Consider the following 17,351-nt stretch of genomic DNA (forward strand, 5'->3'; position numbering starts at 1 on the left):
TTGTAGTTGGTAGGTGCAAACTATTAAATTTGTAATGGATAAAAATCAAGCTCCTACCATATAGCACAGAGAACTGTATCCAATTTCCTGGGATAGACCATTATAGAAAAGAATATTAAAAAGAGAATGTATATATATGTATGACTAATCACTTTGCTGTAAAACAGAAATTGGCACAATATGGTAAATTACCTATAATTTTTAACAAAACCTTATGTATTTATGACACCTTTTATAACAAAATATTTCAAATAGTATCCATATTTAGTTTTACATAACCAGAAGTAGATGCCTGTCCTACTTGGCTTGACTAATTTAATAATATATCTTCCAATACATAAACTGGTGTATAATGTACTATATCAACTAATCCTTCATCCAATACATGCCACTTGATCCTCAGCACACTTGGAAATTAACTTTCAACTCAGTTGTGGGATATTATGGAGGTATTTACTCCATTTTAGAACTTGGTAGTGCACTGAGGAGCCTAATTTTTTGAAGCAATCTACACCACCATGGAGTCTGCATTCACCAGGAATGGCTGTTAAAAACCCATTGTTGGTAATAGAGGAGCTGAGGTATTAGGGATATAACTTTAACTTTACAACAAAAACTTATGTTACTGGTGTTACTTTTTATTTCGGGGGGGGGGGAGTTGAGCACTCAGTTTGATAGACCTGAACCATGTAATTGCAACAAATTCAGATATGTTTGGAGGATCAGGGAAGATCTACCAGGATTGTATCTCTATGAAGGACCCAAGAGCATGGTAAAGGAAAAACTGATCAGATACTTCTGGCAAACAATTACCCCCTGCACTAAGATCTTTTCACAACTTTGAAAAATTTTCACTCAAACTCCTCAGGCATTATAATAGTTGAGAAGAAATTCAGTGCTCTTGAGAAAGCTTGAGAAAGAGTATTAAAACATGGTTTGGGGACAGTGCAAATAACAACTAATACTTATTAAAGTCTTTCTATCTGCAAGGCATGATACTAAGTAGATTACATGTTTGACTTATGCAATCCTCACAACATTTTTGGGTATATAGTATTATTAATCTTCATTTTTCAGGGTAGGAAACTAAGGTACAGACAAGTTTAGTGATATAACCAAGGTTTCCAAAGCTGGTAAAAACATCCATAATTAGAACTCAGACAGTGTTTCTCCCATGCATGCCTCTTAAACACTGTGCTACCTGTTTTCCATGGTCAGCTGGACAGGGCTTATGAGGTCCAGTTGTAAAACACTTACTTAGACTTTCAGTGACTTCCATTTGGACCAATAGCAGGAGAAGTTGCCAAAATAAAATTTAAGTGAAGAAATTTTATCATTAGATTTCTTAGTGTCTAAGTATTCTGGTGTCAGACAATCTAAATTTATTCTCTTGATCTTCTCTTTTATTATTTGTGTGACTTTGAGAATAATATTGAATTTCTCTAAGCCTCAATGTCCTCTACTGAGAAATGGAGATGATAGTAGGACCTATGGATTTAAAGCATTTTGAACAGTGTCCAACACTTGGGAAGTACTAAATATGTTATCAAACTCAGGTTCAGCTGCTCACTGCTCAAAAGCCAATAATTTGAGAGGCAAGTATCCTTAGAAAGGAAAGATGCTTTAATCAGAAAAGCCAAAAATCTGGGGAGAAGGTAGACTTATGTCCTGGGACAAACGCCAAAGATTCTGCTGAGCCATGATAGTTTTTAAAGGGAAAAAGAAGGGAAGAATCTCAGTGAACTATCAAGGCAGGAGGTTGATTTCTGCATCATTCTCCATTACATCCAGGCTACCTGACTCTCTTCACATGTTTCTCACTGGTGTGATCTGCCTGCAGTATTGATAAGGGGGCTGATGGGAGTAGAGAGCTAGTCATTTTTAGCTACTTAATTCTTCATTATTCTTTTTATCTAGAAAAAGAGTCAACAGGATACTTAGGTTTTCTTCAAGGTTAGAAGGGATCATAAATGGGTAAATGGGAAAGGGGCAAAAGAGCTGCTTTCAATTCTGCACTGCCAAACATCATCCCATTTCTATGAGATTGAAGGAGACATTCCATCTTCTATAATTTATTCATGCTGCCATAGGAATCTGTATTCTCAGAGTACGAGATGTCAATATGGGTCTATAGCATCTCTTTGCTGACAATTTTAGTTGCCCAGTTACATATGTGGGCAGAGCAAGATACAATTATTTCAATGCACACAAAGATATAGATTATTATGAGCAATAATTTAACCCCCTTCTCTTGAGTCCAGTTCTTGTAATTATGCTAGCCACAGATTCACTACTGCTCAAGGTGGAGCAGCTTATGTCATGTTCTCCAGTAGCAGTTATAGTACCTCAAAAAAAAAAAAATGAGGAATGTGCATCAGACACTGAGTCTGTGACTCTATTGTCCTAATCATTAACTGTTTGAGCCTGCTTTTCTGTGACTCTGGAAGGTCTGGGAGACTTCAGAATTTCTACAACCAACAATTCCACTCCTGAGTATATATCTGAAAAAAAATAAAAACAAAAATTCAAAAAGATACATGTATCCCAATGTTTACAGCAGCATTACTTACACATGCCAAGACAGGAAAGCAACCTAAGTGTCCATCAACAGATGAATGGATAAATAAGACTAGATAGATAGATAAATAGATTATATAGCTGGATAGACAGATAGATATAGATATACTACTTGGCCATAAAAAAGAATGAAATATTGCCGTTTGCAACAACATGGATGGACAAGGAATATATCATGCTAAATGAAATAAGTCAAAGACAAAAACATGACATCATTCATATGTAAAATCTAAAAATTACAACAAACTAATGAATATAACAGAAAAGAAACAGACTCACAAATGTAGAGAACACACAAACTAGTGGTTACTAGTGGGGAGAGTGAGGATGGGAGGGGCAAAATAGGGTTAGGTGATTAAGAGATACAAACTAGTAGGTATAAAACAAGCTAATGTATAATGCAGAGAATACAGCCAATATTTTATAGTAACTGTAAAAGGAATATAACCTTTAAGAATTGTGAATCATTTTTTACTCTTTTAATTTATATGATATTGTACATCAACTATATATCACTTAAAAATGAAATTACTAAATGATAAAAAATAAGTTTAAAAAAGTTAAGAAAAGTGAAAAAAAAAACAGGTCAGTATTTGCATTGAGATAGAGAAACCAACACAAGATTGACACAGCTATACATGAGAAAAAACATATACTAGGTGTAGGCACATTTGAACGTAGGTATATAGAAGTATAAAGTAGGGTAAAAATCTCTGATTAGCTAATGGATTTTGAATCATGGACCCTGCCACCTTGAATGTAGTTTTATTCCCATTGGCTAGTAAACTTATGAGAAACAAATGTAATAAAACTGAGTCAAATCAGTTTAGTTTTGGAATTGCTCTTCCTTGGCACTTTGAGGTAGCCCTGTAGATGGAAATCTTAAACCAAAAGGAGGAATTTTGATGGGCATGCGATTATTGAAATTCTGAAGATGATGGGAGTTCCCGTCATGGCTCAGTGGCTAACAAATCCGCCTAGGAGCCATGAGGTCGCAGGTTCGATCCCTGGCTTTGCTCAGTGGGTTAAGGATCTGGCATTGCCATGAGCTGTGGCGTAGGTCGCAGAGGTGGCTCGGATCCTGCGTTGCTGTGGCTCTGGCATAGGCCGGCGGCTACAGCTCCACTTCAACCCGTAGCCTGGGAATCTCCATATGCTGCAGGAGAGGCCCAAGAAATGGCAAAAAGACCAAAAAAAAAAAAAATTCTGAAGATGGAAGCTGGTTTATAGAATTTCTTTTTTGATGTAAAAAATTTTGTCGAAGTTCCTGTTATGGCACAGCAGAAACGAATCTGACTAGGAACCATGAGGTTGCAGGTTCGATCCCTGGCCTCACTCAGTGGGCTAAAGATCCGGTGTTGTGGTGAGCTGTGGTGTAGGTCACAGATGGGGTTCAGATCTGGCATTGCTGTGGCTGTGGCATAGGCCAGAGAATACAGATCCGATTAGACCCCCAGCCTGGGAATCTCCACATGCCATGGGTGCAGCCCTGGAAAGGCAAAAAGACAAAAAAAAAAAAATTTGTGACCACACCCATAGCATATGGAAGCTCCCAGGCCAGGGACTGAATCTACATCACAGCAGGTACCCAAGCTACAAGCAGTAATAAGGCCAGATCCTTTAACTTCTAGGCCACCAGGGAACTATAACAGAAATTTTTTGTGATTCATCTAAACCTTAACTATTGGATTAAAAACTTTCTCTAACTATTTGGAAACTATTAAGTATAATCCTTTTTTCTCTAAAAGTTTTTGAAAGAGCCTACTTAATAGTTGGATAAAAAATATTCAATAATAATAATATGGAGTTCTCTCCATTTTCATTTATTTTCCCTGTAGATCAATAAGGGGTGATTTACTCTAAAAAATATGACACTGTGGTGAAACAAATTCATTTTTAAACAATTTCATTGAGTTATAGTTGTGTCAAAAGCTGTACGTATTTAATGTTTACAACTCAATGATTTTGGGGATAAATATAAACCATCACCACCATCTCTCAAGGCCTTGTATATATCCATCACTTTTAAAAGGTTTCTGTGCCCCCTTTATTATTATTATTGTTATTATTATTATTATACTGTGTGTATTTGTGTGCGAAGAATACTTAACATAAGAGCTATCCTCTTAGGAGTTCCCTGGTGTTCAGTGGGTTAAGAATCCAGCATTGTCACTGCTGTGGCTCAAGTTACTACTGAGACAAAAGTTCCACTCCTGGCCCAGGAACTTTTGTATGCTGTGAGCACAGCCAAAAAAATATATATCTATCCTCTTAAAAATTTTTAGGTATGCAATCCAATATTTTCATCTATATGAATTTTTATACATAGTAGGTCTCTAGAAATTAATTATCCTGCATAATTGACATTTGTACTATCATCTCCCTATTTATACCATTCCCCTGGAAACTACCATTCTCCTCTTTGCTTCTATGAGTTTCCTATTTTAGGTTCCACATATAAATGAGATCATATAGTATTTGTCTTCCTGTGTGTGGCTTATTTGTTTAATGTAATGTCATCTGGGTCCATCCGCTTATCACAAATCACAGAATTTCTGCCTTTTTATGGCTGAATAGTATTCCATAGTAAGTTATAACAATTTCTTTAACCATTCATTTAATGGTGGACATTTGGGGTGTTTCCATATTTTGTCTATTGTGAATATTATTGCCATGTACATGTAGTGTATGAATTTTTTGAGATCCTGACTTCAACTCCTTTGCCTATATACCCAGAAGTGAGATTGCTGAATGATAGGGTAGTTCTACTTTTAATTTTTTTGAGGACATCCATACTATTTTCCATAATGGTAGTATAAATTTACATTTCCACAATAGCGTTCTAGGGTTCCCTTTTCCCAAAATCCTCTTTAAAATTCATATTTTAAAGTAAAATAGCCATCCTAAAAGGCATGAGGTGATATCTCATTGTAGTTTTGATTTTTATTTCCCTAATAATTAGTATGTTGAGCATTTTTATGTACCTGTTTAGGTCCTCTAATCATTTTTGGGGGGCCATGCTTGTGGCATGTGGAAGTTCCCGGACCAGGGATCAGACCCATGCCACAGCAGTGACAATGCTAGACCCTCAACCCCCTGAGCCACAAGGGAACTCCCTGCTACTCAAATTTGAATCTGGTAAACTTTTTTGTTATTGAATTTCTTATATATTTGTAAATAAAATTGTTTTAACTTCTTTTCTGTATAGTTCATTGGTGTATAGTTCAATGGTGTATAGGAACATATTTGATTTTTGTAGGTTGATTTTACATCCTGAAAATTTTTTGAATTTTATTAGTTCTAACACTTTCTTTAGTGGAATCTTTAGGATTGTGTCATCTGCAAATAGAGGCAGTTTTATTTCTTCTTTTAAAATTTGGATGCCTGTATTTATTTTTCTTACCTAACTGCTCTAGCTAAGAGTTCCAGTACTATAAAGAATAGAGGTGGTAAGAGTGGGCATCCATTTTTGTTCTTGATCTTAGAGGAGAAGCTTTCACTTTGGTGAAGCTAATTTCTATATCTGTGTCAACACTAATTTTGAGATTAAGAATACTTACTGTTTCTTGAGCACTTACTATGTATATGAGATGGCATTAGGAATGAGACATATAAGAAACAGTACCCACACTCAGAGGGCTAAACCTGAAAGAGAGAATGATATGACAATATAATTGTTAAGTGGTATGGAACAAGGTAGAATAGTAATTAGGAATATATGTCTTAGTGTTATTCTAAACATTAGTGAGCACTTACTAGGTGTCACATGCTATGATAAATTTTGGAGATACAGGAATTAGCAAGACTAACATGCTCGCTGGCCTCTTGGAGATTAAATCCTAACCTCATTCGGGAGTCATACAAGGGTTTTTAGTTCCAGGTCCACCACTTAATAGCTATGAAACTTTGGGCATTTTACCCAACTTCTCTAAACATCAGTGTTCTATAAAGTGATAAAAATCTCATCGATTTTGCAGGATTCTTGGAAAGATTAAATGAGTAAATAAACATAAAATTACTGGTGTGCTGGAGATTATCAAACAATGGGACATGATAATTATGACTTCTTTCAACAAAATGTGTTCCTTTCCCAAAGGAATTGTGATGTAGTTGAAATATCATGGATATTCAGATGGATTTGAGTTTTGACTTGTTCACTTAACTATGTGAGTATGGAAAAGTTATTTAACCACTCTGAAGCTGTCTCTTCATCTATCAAATGAACATAATAATACTTGTCTCAGAGGCATTTGTTAGGATTAAATAATATATTATATTTGGGCATTCCCGTCACAGCACAGCAGAAATGAATCTGACTAGAATCCGTGAGGAAGGAGGTTTGATTCTTGGCCTCAAGGGTTAAGGATCTGGCATGGCCTTGACCTCTGGTGTAGATCACAGATACAACTTGGACCTGGCATTGCTGTGGCTGTGGTGTAGGTTGGCAGCTACAGCTCTGATTGGACCCCTATCCTGGGAACCTCCATATGCTGTGGGTTCAGCCCTAAAAAGACAAATAAAATAAAATAAAATAAAATAAAATAAAATAAAATAAAATAAAATAAAATAAAATAAAATAAAATAAAATAATAATATTTGTAAAATGCCTAGCTCTATGCCTGGCATATACCAGGCATTTCTTCAATAATAAAGTTCTGAGGATTTATTGATCAAAAAGAACTATAGTAATTGAGTTAGCTATGGTATTTGAGATTTTGAATGATAGATAGGAATGAGCAATAAAGTGATTTCCAAAGAGTGCCTTCAAACAGTTTCAACAGCAGCAACTGGGAAGTTGTTAGAAATGCAAATTTTCAAGACCCACACCAGATTTACTGAATCTGAAATTCTAGTGGTGAGAAAAAGAAATCTGTGAGGTTTTTTTTTGTGTGTGTGTAGTAAATTCACTTGTAGTTGTAAGAAATAATACTGAGGTAGTCCATGTACCCTTTACCCAGTTGCTCCCCCTGGTAACATATTGCACAACTTCAGTACAACAATACAGTCAGGAAATTGGCATTCACACAATCCATCAATTTTATCCCAATTTTGTGTTTTACTTGCAGTAATGTGTGTGTGTACCTGTGTGTGTATTTAGTTCTAAGTAACTTTATCACAGTAGATTCAAGTTACCACTGCCATAGTGAAGATAGAGATCAGTGCTATCACCACTATGATCCATTGTACTGCCCCCATTTTATTCCCTCCAATCCTCTCCCTAACTACTAGCAACCACTAATCTGTTCATCTCTACAGCATTGTCATTTAAAGAATGTTTTATAAATGGATTAATATTTTATATCAGTATGTGACCTTTTGAGATTGGCTTAATATTCTGAGGATTCATCCAATTGTTGTATTTATCAATGATTAATTTACCTTTATTGCTAAGTAATATTGCATGGTACAGTTTTACTACAGTTTTTTAACCATTCACTCATTGAAGTATCTAACTTCAACAGGTTTTCAGTTGTTGGGTATTATGAATGAAACTGCTATCATGGAGTTCCCGTCATGGTGCAGTGGTTAAGGAATCTGACTAGGAATCATGAGGTTGTGGGTTCAATCCCTGGCCTTGCTCAGCGGGTTAAAGATCCAGCATTGCTGTGAGCTGTGGTGTAGGTCACAGACACAGCTCAGATATCGAGTTGCTGTGGCTCTGGCATAGGCCGGTGGCTACAGCTCTGATTAGACCCCTAGCCTGGGAACCTCCTTATGCCATGGGAGCAGCCCTAGAAAGGACAAAACAAACAAACAAAAAAAGAAACTGCTATCAATACTCAAGTACTGGTTTTTGTGTGGGCATAGGTTTTCATTTCTCTGAGATAAATACCCAAATGTGAAATAGCTAAGTCATATAGTAAATGCATGTTTGATTTTGTACTAAACTGCCATATTCTTTTCCAAAATGGCTCTGCCATGTTACATTACAACCAGCAAAGTATGAGTGATCCAGTTTCTCTCCTTGCCAGCATTTGGTGTGATATTAAATTTTTTTAGCTATTCTGAAAGGTGTGTAGTGACATTGCAGTTTTAATTTACATTTCATTAATGGCTAATGTGATAGTTAATATTGTGTATCAATTTGGCTAGGCCATTGGGCCATTGTACCTAGATATTTGAACAGACATGTCTGGATGTTGCTGTGAAGGTATTTTTTTTAGATGACATTAACATTTAAACCAATAGACATAATAATGGAAAAATAGAAAAATCATTATATATTTAAAAAAGAATAAAACAGATTACCTTCCATAGCATGGATAGGCCTTATCCAATTACTTAAAGTGCTTAAAACAGATTGACATTTCCCCAAAAAAAACAGGGGATTCTGCCAGCAGACTACCTTAGAACTCAAACTACAGCATTAAATCTCCCCTGGGTCTCCAGTCTTTTGGCCTACCTGCAGATTTCTGATTGTCAACATCCAAAATCACATGAACAAATTCCTTAATGTAAATATCTCTCTAGATATAGAGATTTACAAGTACGCATATATGATACATATTTTATTCTGTTTCTCTGGAGAACTCTACTAATAGCCAATTATATAGAATATGTTTTATTGTATTCACCATCTGTGTAGCCTCTTTAATAAGATATCTGATCTTGTTTTTTGCTCATTTCCTAATTGGGTAGTTTGTCTTCATAATGCTGAATTTTGGAATTGCATTATCAAAAAATTGATAGAGAAGACATTTTTGGATATGTATTTGCAAATATTTTCTCCTAGTCTGTAGTTTGTCTTTTCATATTTTTAACGGTTCTTTTACAGAAAAATATTTTATTTTGGTGAAGTCTAACATACCAATTTTCCTCTTATGGATTATAATTTTAGTGTCAGTTCTAAGAATTCTTCACACATATGTCAAGTCCCAAAAACTTTCCATTTTTTTCCTAAAGGTTTTATTTTTTGAGGGTTTACAATTTCAATCCAATTTAAGTTAGCTTTTATATAAAGTATAAAGCTTATGTAGAAGTGGGTGTTTTGTTTTTTGATTTGGCTACAGATGTCTAATTTCATCATCATTTGTTGAAAAATCTATTCTTCCTCATTGAATTGTTTTTACACCTTTGTCAAAAATCAGATAGAGTACTTCTATGAGGTATTTTTAGGTCCTCTAATCTATTCCATTGATCTTAATTTTGAATATTGAATTCCTATCATCTTATGCTTCTTATTCAAGATTGTTTTAGTTATTTCAGAGTCAATGTCTTTTCATATTAATTTTAGAATAATCTTGTTTATGTCCACAAAAGACTTGGCTAGGATTTTGGTAGGAATTGCACTAAACCTATAGATCAATTTGAGTTGACATATATAAGACATTGAGTCTTCAAATTCATAAACAGATTCATATGTTTCCCCATTTATTTAGTATTTGTCCTACCTTGCTTTCATCAGCATTTTGGAATCCTGTACATATTTTGTTATATTTATATCTAAATATTTAATCAGTTTGGGGTGAATGTAAATGATACTATGATTTTTTTCTCCTCAGTTTACATGTTTATTGTTATTATATGTAAATATGCTTGATTTTGTGTATATATCATGTACCCTGACATTTGGCTGAATACATTTATTAGTTCTGGGAGTTTGTTGGTTTATATTGGGATTTTCTGTATAAATAATCATGTCATCTGTGAATAGAAGAGTTATATCTCTTCCCTTCCAAGCTATATGATTTTATTTAATATTCTTTCCATATTATGCTATTTTGAATAGCAGTGGCGAGAGCTAAACCTTTTGCTTTTAAATTTATCTGAAAGATAAATTAATCTCTAGAATATATAGACAACTTATACAACCCAACAGCAAAAAAGCCAACAACGCAATGGAAAAATGGGCAAAAGACCTGAATAGACATTTCTCCAAAGAAGATATACAGATGGCCAACAAACACATGAAAAAATGCTCAACATCGCTGATTATAAGAGAAATGCAAATCAAAACTACCATGAGATACCACCTCACACCAGTCAGAATGGCCATCATTCATAAGTCCACAAATAACAAGTGCTGGAGGGGCTGTGGAGAAAAGGGAACCCTCCTGCACTGCTGGTGGGAATGTAAACTGGTACAGCCACTATGGAGAACAGTTTGGAGATACCTTAGACATCTATACATAGAACTTCCATATGACCCCACAATCCCACTCTTGGGCATCTATCCAGACAAAACTCTACTTAAAAGAGACACATGCACCCGCATGTTCATTGCAGCACTCTTCACAATAGCCAGGACATGGAAACAACCCAAATATACATCGACAGATGATGGGATTCAGAAGAGGTGGTATATATACACAATGGAATACTACTCAGCCATAAAAAAGAACAAAATAATGCCATTTTCAGCAACATGGATGGAACTAGAGAATCTCATGCTGAGTGAAATGAGCCAGAAAGACAAAGACAAATACCATATGGTATCACTTATAACTGGAATCTAATAACCAGCACAAATGAACATCTCCTCAGAAAAGAAAATCATGGACTTGGAGAAGAGACTTGTGGCTGCCTGATGGGAGGGGGAGGGAGTGGGAGGGATCAGGAGCTTGGGCTTATCAGACACAACTTAGAATAGATTTATAAGGAGATCCTGCTGAATAGCATTGAGAACTTTGTCTAGATAGTCATGTTGCAACAGAACAAAGGGTGGGGGAAAAATGTAATTGTAATGTATACATGTAAGGATAACCTAACCCCCTTGCTGTACTGTGGGAAAATAAAAAAAATATTTTAAAAATCCATTAAAATATTTATCTGAAAGAACTCATTTAGTATTTCACCAATAAGTATGATATCTGTAGATGTTTTGTTGATACTTTTAATGGAGTTGAAGAAGTTCCTCTCTAATCCTAAACTGCTTAGAGTTTTTCTCATTAAATGCATCACTGGACTTTGTCACATGTTTTTGAGGGGATCCAAACATTATCATAGGATTTTTCTTCTTTATTCCATTAATAGGATGAATTACATTGATATATTTTCAAATGATGCATAGCTTTGCATAACTGAAATAAATTCCACTTTTTCTTCATGTAGAATTATTTTTATACAATACTGGATTCCATTCACTAATATTTTATTGATGATTTTTGTCTCAAGTATACTAGAAATATTGATCTATACTTTTCTTTTTTATATACTATTTTTGGTTTCAGTGGTAAAGCAATACTGGCAACAGTTTTTTTGGAAGAGACTGTGCAAAATTGGTGTTAATTCTTTAAACATTGGGTAGAATTCTGCAGTGAAAGAGTATGGGCCTGGAATATATTTGGGAGATCTTTTTAACCAGACCATTTTTTGCTATTGAGTTATATGGGTTCTTTATATATTTTGGATATTAACCTCTTATCAGATGTATGATATGCAAACATTTTCTCATATTTCATAGATTTCTTTTTCATTTTGTTGATGTTTAACTTTGCTATGCAGATTTTTTTAAATTTTATATAGTCATTTATTTTTGCTTTTGTTCCTTTTGTTTTTGGTGTCAAATGCAAAAAATTATTACCAAGACCAATGTCAAGGAGCTTAGACCCTATGTTTTCTTCAAGGAGTTTTATAGTTTCAGATCTTAAGTTCACATTTTTAATCTACTTTAAATTGATTTTTATGTAAGGTGGAAGCTAGACATACAGTTTCATTTCTTTCTTTTTTGTTTTCTTTTCTTGTTTTTTCTTTCTTTTCTTTTTTTTTTTTTTTTGCATGTGGCTGTCCAGTTTTTCCAACACCATTTACTGAAGAGAGTATCCTTTCTCCGCTGTATGTACTTGACTCCTTTATCAAATTAATTGACCAGGGAGTTCCCGTTGTGGCGCAGTGGTTAACAAATCTGACTTGGAACGATGAGGTTGCGGGTTCGATCCCTGCCCTTGCTCAGTGGGTTAACGATCTGGCGTTGCCGTGAGCTGTGGTGTAGGTTGCAGACACGGATCAGATCCAGCGTTGCTGTGGCCCTTGTGTAGGCCAGCGGCTTCAGCTCCGATTAGACCCCTAGCCTGTGAACTTCCATATGCCGCGGGAGCGGCCCAAGAAATGGCAAAAAGACAAAAAAAAAAAAATTAATTGACCATATTATTTCTGGGCCCTGTATTCTATTCTATTTGGCCTATGCATCTGTTTTCATGACAATATCATAATTTTTTATTAATATAGCTTTATAATATAGTTTGAAATGACAAAGTATGATGTCTCAAAGATTGTTTTTTTCTCAAAATTGCTTTGGTTACAAATTCCTTTTCTTTATGTATATGTAAAATTATATTATGTATTTCATTTTTATTTAGTTTTTGAGGAACTTATCCATTTCTTTGTCATACATTTTATGAGAATAAAGTTATTTTAACACTCACTTATTATCCTTATATTGGCTACAAAACCTACAGTAATACACTTATTTCATTCCATATATTACTGATTTATTTCTTCTCTCTTTTTAACATTGTCATTCTTACTGGAGGTTTATCAATTTTACTAATACTTTTGAATACCCATCTTTTGTTTCATTGATTTTTTTTCCTATTTTCAATTTTCCTAACCTCTTATCTTCATTATTTCCCTCCTTCTGCTTGTTTTGGGTTTAACTTGTTCTTCTAGTGTTTTGAAGCAGGAACTTAGATTATTTGCTAACTTATCCTCTATTCTAATGTAAATATTTATTGCTATAACTTCAAGACATCACTATTGACACATAGAAGTGTATTGACTTATTTCCAAGTGTTTAGAGAGTTTTGTGTTGCCTTTGTATTACCGAATTCAGCTAAATTATTATGGTCATGAAATATTTTCTGTATGATTTCAAAATTTTAAATTTGTTCAGATTTGTTTTATAACCTAGGATATAGCCTTTTTTTTTTTTTTTTTTTTTTTTTTGCCACACCTGTGGCATACGAAAGTTCCTGGGCCAGGGATAAAATTGAAGCCACAGGAGCCACAAGGGAACTCCTAACCTATCTTTTTTAAAGTTCCATGAGTTCTTGAATATGTGTTCTCCAGTGGAGTGTTCTGTATACATGCAATTAGATCCTGTTAATTGATTTTGTTGTAAAATTCTATATCTTTGGTAATTTTCTGTCCATCATTCACTGTTAGTAGGGTATTACAACCCAAGGTACATTTATACATATGTCAATTTTTCCTCTTTGAACTGTCAGTTTTTGATTCATGTATTTAGAATCTCTGTTGTTTTATACATACACATTTACAGTTATAATGTCTTTCTGATGGATTAGTCTTTTTATTATGATGAAATGTCCCACTTTGTCACTAGTACATTTCCCTGCTATAAAGTCTATTTTATCTGATAGTAATGAATCTACTCTTGCTTTTATTAAAGAATGATATTTGGCATAGATATCTTTTTCCATCCTCTATCAACCTCATATCATTTTATTAGAAGTAAATGTCTTGTATATAACATGTAGATGGATCATGCTTTTTAATTCACTCTGTCAATATCTGTAGTTTAATTGGTGTATTTACAGTATGTCACTTATGGTAATTATTTATATATATATTAGGTTTTAAGTTTGCCATTTTATTATTTGTTTTTGTTTGCTTTTTTCTGATTCTTATTCTCCAGTTTCAAATTTATTTCTTCCCCTAGAGTATACTTAGTACATCTTGATTTAGGTATAGTGGGGTTTTTTAGTTTATTAATTTGTATAATTGTATTAGTGTTTTTTCTAGTTATTACAATATACATACATAATTTATCAGGTCTACTACTATCAATGTTTTGCCACTTCAAATGAAGTGTGGAAACATCACTTTCATTTTGATTCTTTTATCCTCCCCAAAGATAAAATATAATAGTCTTAAATATTTCCTATTCATATATTAGAATCACAAGAGGTAGTGTTCTAAATTTTGTTTCAAAAATCAAATATGATTAAGGAAATCCTATCCCAGTATTTTTTAGTATTTTTTGTTCAACTTTCCTTTCTGAACGTGCTTTCTATTATCATATACTTTCTAAGTAACCATATTAGTGACAAATTCTAATATTTTACTTCATATTAGAATATTTTATACTTCCTTTATTCCATATTAGTGACAAATTCTAATATTTTACTTCATATTAGAATATTTTATACTTCCTTTATACTTTTGTCAGATATGGAATCAAAATTGACAGTTCTTTCTTTTAGTCCTTGAAAATATGTCACCGGAAACTTGCCTCCATTGTTTCAGATAAGAAATTCAATATCACTCAAATTGATATTCCTTTATAGATTTCTCTCTGGCTGTTACAAATGTGCTAATCTCTGTGTTTAGATTTCAGAATTTAGTAAGATGTATCTTGGCATGAATGTATTTGTTTCTTTGGGGGAGCTCTTTCTGTTTATTTATTTTATGAGATTTTTATTGTTCCATTATAGTTGATTTACAGTGTTATGTCAATTTCTACTGTACAACAAAGTCACCAAGTCATAAATACACCCATATTCTTTTTCTCACAATATCTTCCATCATGTTCCACCACAAAGGAACAGATATAGTTCTGTTCGCTAAACCCAGGATCTCATCACTTATCCATACAAGATGCAGTAGTTTACATCTACTAACTCCCAAATCCCAGTCCTTCACACTCTCTCCCCCTCCCCCTTGGCAACCAGTAGTCTGTTCTCCAAGTCCATGAGTCGTTTTTTTTTCTGAAGGTTCATTGGTGTCCTATATAAGATTCCAGAAGTTCCCATCATGACTCAGCAGAAATGAATCTGGCTAGCATCCATGAGGATGCAGGTTTGCTCCCTGACCTCACTCAGTGAGTTAAGGATCTGGCATTGCCGTGAGCTGTACTGTACATCACAGAGGCAACTCAGATCTTGCATTGATGTGGCTGTGTCATAGGCCCACAGCTACAGCAATGATGGGACCCCTACACTGAGAACCTCCATATGCTGCGTGTGAGCCCTAAAAAGCAAAATAAAAAATATTCCAGATATAAGTGACATCATATTTTGTCTTTCTCTTTCTGACTTACTTCACTTAATATGAGTTTCCAGTTCCATACCTGTTGCTGCAAATGGCATTAATTTGTTCTTTATTATGGCTGAGTACTATTCCATTGTGTATGCAAACCACATCTTAATCCATTCATCTATCAATGGACATTTAGGTTGTTTCCATTTCTTGGCTATTGTGAATAGTGCTGCAATGAACATAAAGTGTATGAATCTTTTTCAATGAGAATTTTGTCTGGATATATGCCCAAGAGTGGGATTGCTGGATCATACAGTAGTACTAAATAAGTTTTCTGAGGTTCCTCCATACTGTTTTCCATAGTGGTTGTACCAATTTGTATTCCCACCAACAGTGAAGGAGGGTACAATTTTCTCCATATCCTCTCTAGCATTTGTTATGTGTTCATTGTTAAAGATGGCCATTCTGGAGTTCCCGTCATGGCGCAGTGGTTAAGGAATCCGCCTAGGAACCATGAGGTTGTGGGTTCAGTCCCTGCCCTTGCTCAGTGGGTTAACGATCCAGCATTGCCGTGAGCTGTGGTGTAGGTTGCAGACGCGGCTCAGATCCAGCATTGCTGTGGCTCTGGCCTAGGCCGTAGGCCGGTGGCTGCAGCTCCGATTCAACCCCTAGCCTGGGAACCTCTATATGCCACGGGAGTGGCCCAAGAAATAGCAAAAAAAAAAAAAAAGATGGCCATTCTGACAGGAGTGAGGTGCTACCTCATTGTAGGTTTGATTTGCATTTCTCAAATAAGTAGTGATGTTGAAATTTTTTCATGTGCCATTTGGCCATCTGTATATCTTCTTTGGAGAAATGTCTATTCAGGCCTTTTGCCCATTTTTCAATCAGGTTGTTGGCTTTTTGATGTTGAGTTGTATAATTTGTATATTTTAGCGATTAACTTTTATCAACTGCATCATTTGAAACTATTTACTCCCATGCCATACATTGTCATTTTGGTTTTCATTTTGGTTTCCTTTGCTGTGCAAAAGCTTGTCAGTTTGACTAGGTCCCATTGGCTCATTTTTGCTTTTATTTCTGTTGCCTTGGGAAGCTGACCTAAGAAAACATTTGTATGATTGATGTCAGAGAATGTTTTACCTCTGTTCTCTTCTAGGAGTTTGATGGTGTCTTGTCTTACATTTAAGTCTTTAAGCATTTTGAGGTTATTTTTGTGCATGGCATTAGGGTGTGTTCATTTCATTGATTTACATGTGACTGTCTATTTTTCACAGCACCACCTTATGAAAAAGACTGTCTTTTCCCGTTTTATATTCTTTACATCTTTGTCAAAGATTAATTAACCATAGGTGTCTGGGTTTATTTCTGGGCTCCCTATTCTGTTCCATTGGTCTGTCTGTCTGTTTTGGTACCAGTACTGCACTATCTTGATGACTGTGGCTTTGTACTATTGCCTGAAGTCTGGGAGAGTTATTTCTTGTGCTTGGTTTTTGTTTCTCAGGATTGCATTGGTGATTCTGGGTCTTTTGTGGTTCCATATAAATGTTTGGATTGTTTGTCCTAGTTCTGTTAAAAATGTCATGGGTAATTTGATAGGGATTGCATTGAATTTGTAGATTGCTTTGGGTAATATGGCCTTTTTTAGGATATAAATTCTTCTAATCCAGGAACATGAAATATCTTTCCATTTACAGTGTTTACTTTCCTTGATTAATGTTTTATAGTTCTCAGTGTATGTATTTCACCTCTTTGGTCAGGAGTATTCCCAGGCATTTAATTTTTTGAGGTGCAACTTTAAAAGGTATTATATTTTTGTATTCCTTTTCTAATATTTC

Source organism: Sus scrofa, chromosome X (genome assembly GCF_054392235.1).
Source record: "Sus scrofa isolate SSC_HxYL_T2T_F1_AM1 chromosome X, Sscrofa_HxYL_maternal_Yorkshire_Landrace_v2.0, whole genome shotgun sequence".
In the NCBI taxonomy this organism is placed as follows: Eukaryota; Metazoa; Chordata; class Mammalia; order Artiodactyla; family Suidae; genus Sus; species Sus scrofa.